Here is a 7,725-nt window from a genome sequence, read left to right on the forward strand (position 1 = left end):
TGTTAGCGCATCTCTCTTCTCTTTTTTTTTTTTTTTCATATGTAGCGTCGTGAGCTGTAAATCTGGAACGCATATGCTTCAACGCTTATACCCGTATCTATTGTGAATCTTACAACATATAGTTAAAATGTTGTAGAATTTGCGTTGCTTTATAGGGGTTATCCTTGTAGTGCGGAAGCTCCTTGTCGTCCGACCCGCGAGGCTTGGCCCCTCGCGAGGGTCTTGAGTTTGTGTTGATGAAGATGGGCTGCGCTGGGCCCCCTTTGAGCCACGCCGCAGGCCGCAGGCAGGCAAGTCTGGAGACCCCTGTTCCCAGAACGCCGACAGTAGCCCCCGGGCCCACGGCGCGCCCGGACTTGGCCGAGCAGAGAGGCGAAAGGGCAAGTGCGAAGCGTCGCGGGCCCTAACAGCCTGCGGCCTTGGGTGCTGCGTGGCGGTTGATTGGACGTGGGTGCCTCCACTTCCCCACGACGCCTTGGTAACTGCACGGATTCGACAAGTCCCTGCATGCAAAGCGGGTCATGATTACCTGTGATCGTGGAGGTCGACGGTTGGTCTTCACTGGCTATAAGTATGGACGGCGCGCGCCCTCCAGTCTACTCCCACTGCTTCTCCTCCTTCCTGGGCCTTGCTCCGTCCTGCTGCAATGGCTCTGATCCGCCGGTTCTCCGTGGAAGAGAAGGGAAAAGCTCCCCAAGAGGATCCTGACCCGCTTCCACCGAAGAAACGGCTTGCCCTCTGGCATCGGGGTGAGGGTATCCGCCAGGGAGCGCCGAGGCCCTGGTGTGAGCGGCCACCACCAGGGTTCCAACTTCCCTTGTACACGCATACCGATGGCCCTGAAGGAGCCGACGTCGAACGCCACGGGTGGCGCCGCCGTCGGTGCCGGCGGGTCACGAAGGTGTGCGTCTTCCCCCTGGAGTCCATGCCGAGAGCTCCTGCCGAGAGTTCGTGCTTCGCGCCGCCACGCCTCCTAAGTCTTGGATTCGTCTCCCCCCTTTTTCGCCTCCGTCATCCGGCAGGGGGAACCCCTGGGGCTTTGGCTGCAGCACGTCGGCTGCGGCACCCTCGCGACCGGGGCAGAGGTCGCGGTCGTTTCCCCGGGCGAGGTCTTCATGACTCGAGGCTGGGGCGAGGTCGCCCGGGTCTGCAGGACAAGGGGCGCCCTCACGATCCACCTGGAGTATGACGGTGCTTCGGTGATGTCCTTCAAGGTCTTCGATGCGGAGGGTCGCCGGCTGGAGCGCTGCCCCGGAAGAGGCGGTCGGGACCCTGCCGCGGCGAGACAGAGGCCGGCCAACCGCTCCCCCGGCAGCTCCCCAGGCGGTGGAGGCGCCGGTGGATCCAGCGACTCCGCTGAGCTCTTCGCGACTCCAGAGACGAGCGACGACAGCTACGAGCCCCCGAGCCTGCGCCGCTCCCGAAGCAGGGCGGGCTAGTCAGGCCATTGCCGCCCCTGATCTGGATGGGGTTGGCGCCGGTGCTGGGCGGCCCACTGTTGATGATGGTGTCCGCCGCGATGGCCTCTGTAGTTAGGACTCCTTAGGATTCGCGTCTTTTGTTCCTGCGAGGAGCCAAGAATGTACCCCGCGGGGGCTTGTAAGATGTTTGCAGCTCCATTTGTCAATATGATCCTTATTGCGAAGCAGTACGAGATGCTTATTCCATTTTAGCTTAGTTTCCTCCTTTTCAGACCTCGTGAGGGCTTGATGCTCTGCGCCGACAGGTCCCAGTCCCAAGGCGGCTTCAGCCGTCGCTGGTATGCCAGGTCGCGATGCCGTGGTCAAGGCCAGGAGGTGAGCGGCCCGGGGTCCGGTAAGAGCCCCTGAGTCACGATGCTCAGGAGGTGCCCCTTAGCGCTCAAGCAGCCATCACTCGGTGAGAAAGGAGAGCGACGTTGCTAACATGGGATTGCATTAGGTGCGGGGATGGTGCTGCGATAACTAGTGTTTCCGGACAGTGACTTATCTCGAGGGTCAGGAAACGCTTCCTGGTGCGGCGCTAGATCCGTGCCTTGGCCGATGAGGGGTTGCTTGGCGAGGTCCTCACATGCTCCTCCCCTCTCGCCTTCGCTCCCCTTTCTGCTCTACGTCCTCGGGTCCCGGCCCTCGAGCGAGTCTCAGCCGTCGCTGGCATGCCAGGTCGCAATGCCATGGACAAGACCAGAGGGTGAGGGCTGGAGAGCCGGTTGGAGCCCTGAGTCGCCATGCCCAGGCACCCCCCCTTTAACGTGCAAGCGGTTTGTGCGGACCAGAGCGAAGAAGGCACCGTGAGGGCCTTGCCTGGCGATGCTCCTTGGAGGGACCCTGCAGGCTCATCACAAAAGGAACGAGAGTTCGTCGTGGTAATCGACAGTTAGCCGTTAGTTGCTTTGGAGAGGCGACGAGGCACGAAAGGCCTGGCGAGGCATATTGGGGCACCCGTGAGCCTGCGCGGGACTCATGGGGCCCTACCTCAAGGCGGGTTGCGCCTGGCTCTGGGCCTTATCTTGGAGTGTGTTCCTGCAAATTTGGCCAGATGCCGGTGCTCTACGTCCTCGGGTCCCGGCTCTCGAGCTGGTCTCAACCGTCGCTGGCATGCCAGGTCGCGATGCCATGGACAAGACCAGAGGGTGAGGGCTAGAGAGCCGGTAGGAGCCCTGAGTCGCGATGCTCAGGCACCCCCCCTTTAACGTGCAAGCTGGGTTAGATGTCGAAACTCTACGTCCTCGGGTCCCGGCTCTCGAGCTGGTCTCAGCCTTCGCTGGCATGCCAGGTCGCGATGCCATGGACAAAACCAGAGGGTGAGGGCTGGAGAGCCGGTAGGAGCCCTGAGTCGTGATGCTCAGGCACCCCCCCTTTAACGCGCAAGCTGGGTTAGATGTCGAAACTCTACGTCCTCGGGTCTCGGCTCTCGAGGTGGTCTCAGCCGTCGCTGGCATGCCAGGTCGCGATGCCATGGACGAAACCAGAGGGTGAGGGCTGGAGAGACGGTAGGAGCCCTGAGTCGCGATGCTCAGGCACCCCCCTTTAACGCCCAAGATTCCGACACCCAGGAGGAAAAGGCACCAAATAACAAGCATGATGGGTCGAAAGCATAGCCCTAAGATAAACGCAAGAAGGGTACACGCTGCTGGGTCAGGCCCGAGCGACTTGGGGATGATGCAGCCCGAGGGGCGTCCCCAATAAGGTAAGCTAAGAACATGAAATAAAAGGGATACACGCCGCAGGGACGGACCCACGCGGCCTGGGAATAATGTGGCCCTGAGGGCGCTCCCAGCCGGAAATGAAACTTGAAAGATGTCACCTAATGATGTTGGGGACGAAGGGGTGTTGGTGTAGCAGACTCGGTGGGCTGCGGGAGCCGATCCTCACGAGCCCCCAGGCCCAGGGGCCTCAGGAGGCTCCGGAGGCGCTGGCGGCTCCTTGCGGGCCATCTCCATCTCCACCAGGGCTGCGGAACGCCTGACCTCTTGAGCCTCCAGGATGGCCCTCATGAGGCGCTGGTGCGCAACAGCCGCGTTCGGCAAGCCATAAGGCATGCGAACGTAGCTGTGGGGAGGACCCTCGCAGCGTCCCACTTGCGAGGGCCAGAGGCTCTCCTGTGACGCGGCTTGGTTGAGCCCCGGTATGTCGACGCAGACGCGCAGCCCACCATCCTCGCCTGGATGGGGGGCCACAGCGGGTAAGCGGCGACTGCCTCTCATGACCCTTGACTCCTGTAGCTCCTGAATGGCCTTGCTGACGAACTCCTGGGGGTTTGGCCCTCCTTGCCTTGCTCCTTCTTGAGGGAAACGTGCTTCGAAACACGCCTCCACGTGGTGCCCAAGCGCCTCCCTCGTGACCTTGGCGAGGTCGGCGGCCCTCCAGGGGAGAGCCCCCGAGCCCTGCCTGAGGAGGGCGCCGGGCGCGCTTCCCTATGCGATGGAAGGAGGTTCCCCCTGAGCAGGCGCGGGCCCTGAGGGGTCTGCCTCCTGAGGGGCCGGGCCGGATGATGCCTTCTTCTTCTTGGGGGCGGCCTCGGAAGCCTCCTGCTTCCACGGTCCGGGTCTTCCAGTGACGCAACCTGAAAGGCTCGCTCCAGGGAGCACACTGCGTCTCTTTCTTCGCAGGGCACCGTGATGACCCCGCCACTTCCTGGCATCTTGAGGATGTTGTAGCCATGGTGGGTTACGGCCATAAACTTGGCCAGCGCCGGGTACCCGAGGATGGCGTTGTACGGCAGGCAAATGTGAACGACGTTGAAGTCGATGAGCTTCGTGCGGTAGTTGTCGCGTGCCCCGAAGGTGACAGGAAGGCGGACCTGGCCAATCAGGACCGTGGAGCCGTCGGTGACTCCGGAGAAAGGCTTGGTTGGCTGAAGCTGGCTGTAGGGCACTTGGAGATTGTTGAACGTTTCCATGGACAGGACGTTGAGCCCTGCCCCGCCGTTGACGAGGGTTCTAGTGACCAGTACGTTGCTGATGATTGGGGAACAAAGCATCGGGAGGACTCCGGTTGTGGCCGCGCACTTGAGCTGATCCACTGAGCTGAACGTGATGGCGCATGCTGACCACCTGAGAGGGCGCGTGGCCTCGAGCTTGGGGAGGACTGCATTCACTTCGCGGGCGAACTGCTTGAAGATGCATTGAGAGGCTGGGGCTTGAGCTCCACCCAGGATGCAGGCGATTGCATGTGGTTCCTGGAAGCCCCCAGCCCCCTCGTCCTGATGACGGTCTTCATTTCTCCTTGGCTGCGGCGGCAGCGGAGGGAGGCCCGCGTTCCCTTGTGGGCGATCCTCGCGAGGCTGATCCCTCCAGCCTCCCTCGCGAGGTGGGTTTTGCCAGTGATCCTCGCGAGGGTGGTCGCGCCACCCCTTGGCGTGGGCCGCGGTCTTCCCAACGTCCTGCATTCCTTCCTCCTCCTCGGCCGTAGCCCCGGTCGCTGCGGTCGGGACATCTGCCGACCCTTCCTTCACGCATGGCCCAGAGCTCTTGGCATTCATTGGTGTTGTGGGTGTGGAGGTCGTGGTACATGCAGTACCGACTGCCCTTGGAGGATTCGGGCTGATCTCTGCCCTGCTTGGTGTCTGGCTCTGCCGCGAGTACGGCAGCCCCCTTGCGCTTCATGTCCTTGTCCTTGGGCTTCTTCTCTTCCGGGTCCGTGGCAGGCAGCTCGAGGAGGGAGAGGCGTCCCTCCTCAGCCCTGGCGCACTTGGTCGCCAAGTTGAACAGCTCCAAGGAGGTGCACAGGTCCTCATGCATCGCCAGCTCCTCCTTCATCTTGACGTCGCGCACGCCGTCGGAGAAGGCTGAGATGACTGCCTCCTCCATTACCTTGGGGATCTTGAGGCGTGCGTTGTTGAAGTGCTGGATGTACTTCTGCAGGGTTTCCCCCGGTTGCTGCTTGATACGGCGCATGTCGCTCACGGCGGGTGGCCGGTCGCGAGTACCCTGGAAGTTGGCGATGAAGCGGGTGCGCATCTCGTCCCAGGAGGAGATCGTGCCTGGGGCCAGATTCAGGAGCCAGGTGCGGGCTCCGTCCTTGAGCGCCATGGGAAACCAATTTGCCATGACCTTTTTGTCTCCGTTGGAAGCCTCGATGCCCAACTCGTAGAGCTGGAGGAACTCTGCAGGGTCAGCCGTGCCGTCGTAGCGAGGAGGCAGGTCTGGCTTGAACTTGCCGGGCCACGCGACGCTGTGCAGCTCGGAGGTGAAGGCGCGGCAGCCCGCTGTGGCCACAGGGGGCCTTGGGCGATGGAGAGCTTGGTCCTGTGGGTCCCCATGCGCCGCAGCTGGGGGCAGCGCAGGGTCTTGATGTGCTAGAGCAGGGAGCGCTCGGGCAGCTTCTCGAGGGCGAGGGACTTCTTGGCACCTCTGCTCTTGCCGCGCTGGCGCCTGACGGAGCGGGTTCCGCCCAGGGGCCGCGCACCTTGGGGCCAGGGCGCCTTCTTGAGGAGGAGGCGGCTGAGGCGCCCCAGGAGCTTCATTGCCTGCACAGGGCGGGGCGCGGTGCAGCGAGAAGGACGGCGCGGGGGAGCCCCCTGTGGCGCGAACGAGCTCGGCGACTCGGTCGAGCCACTCTTCGTAGACGTCGTCGATGGGGCGGTAGCGCAGGAGTTCGTTTTCCACGATGAGCGCAGCTCGATGGGGCGCGCGTGACGAAGAACCAGTGGGGGTGAGCGAGGGTGTGGCAGTGCGGCCGTCCCGCCTCATGGATGGATGCTGGGACGATGCTTGCTGTTCGTTCCCCGCCGGGCCGGTGGCGGCATTGATGGCAGGTGACGGGGAACGACGAGGGCGCCCGCCGACGGGAGCCGTCTGGGCGACATGGGAAGCGAGGGCGACTCGGTGCTCGGCGCGAGCCCGACAAGCGTCAGACATGGATGCGATGGTCGGGGAAGAACGAGAAGACGGAAGGAAAATTCCGGCGCACCCCTACATGGCACCCCAAATGTCGGATTTCGGGTTCCGGCAAACCCTTGAGGTTCGAACACTGGGGTGCGCGTGGAGATTTAACCCTCTGCCTGCCTGCTCCTCGCTGAATCGCTAGGATCTAAACTACCAAACAGAACAACATAAGAGACACAAGATTTATTCTGGTTCAGGCCACCATTGTGGTGTAATACCCTACTCCAGTGTGTGGTGTGGTGGATTGCCTCTTGGGCTGATGATGAACAATACAAGGAAGAACAGCCTCGCGAGGGTCTGTTCTTGGCTGGTGCGATGAACTGCTAGGAGGAGTTCAATTGCTCTATCTACTGGTTTCTTGGTGAGGATCCAGATGCCCTACCCTGGGGGTGGCTAGTCCTATTTATAGGCAAAGGCCGTGGGCCTCTTCCCAAATATTGAGCGGGAAGGGCGCCAACAATTGACCATTTTGAAGGGGAACAACGGGTACACTTATCCTAATTAAAGTTGGTCCTCGCCTGTCAAAGGCTCTGGTGGTGACGCCTGCTTGGGCTCCACAATGACTCCTTCCCTGCTGTTGGGCTGGTCTTGGTCTTGTTGCACCGAAATGGATGCCTTTTCTTGATGCTCTCGCCTGCACTTGCTCCCTTTGCACCAAAGAGGAAAGGAGGACACTGCGCGCGCTGGCGCCCGATTGGCGCCCTTGGTCGTCATGGCTTGCGTCATGGGCACCTCGCGAGGTACACTGCCTTGAACTCTCCGCCTCCTCGCGAGCCCACCTGATGAGGCCGTGCCTGAGGAAGCTCCTTGTCGTCCGCCCCGCGAGGCTTGGCCCCTCGCGAGGGTCTTGAGTTTGTGTTAATGAAGATGGGCTGCGCTGGGGCCCCTCTGAGCCACGCCGCAGGCTGCAGGCAGGCAAGTCTGGGGACCCCCATTCCCAGAACGCCGACAAACTCAGACGTAATGCCCACGCCTATGTGGACGACATTGTGGTGAAGATGGAAAAGCGTGGCACCTTGATGGAAGACCTCAGGGAGACCTTTGAGAACCTGCGTCGTTTCAACATCAAACTCAACCCAGAGAAATGTTTCTTTGGCGTACCAGCCGGCCAACTCCTTGGTTTCCTGGTCTCAGAATGCAGCATCGAGTGCAACCCTATCAAGATCAAGGCCATCGAGTGGATGGAGAAGCCCACCAAGCTGCGTGACGTCCAGAAGTTCACAGGGTACCTGGCATCCCTCAGCCGCTTCATCAGTCGGCTGGGTGAGAAGGCACTCCCTCTGTACTAGCTCATGAAGAAAACCAGATGCTTCGAGTGGAATGACCAGGTGGAAGCCGCCTTCCTCCAGCTCAAGCGT

The sequence above is a fragment of the Triticum dicoccoides genome, chromosome 1B, assembly GCF_002162155.2.
Source record: "Triticum dicoccoides isolate Atlit2015 ecotype Zavitan chromosome 1B, WEW_v2.0, whole genome shotgun sequence".
Classification (NCBI taxonomy): Eukaryota; Viridiplantae; Streptophyta; class Magnoliopsida; order Poales; family Poaceae; genus Triticum; species Triticum dicoccoides.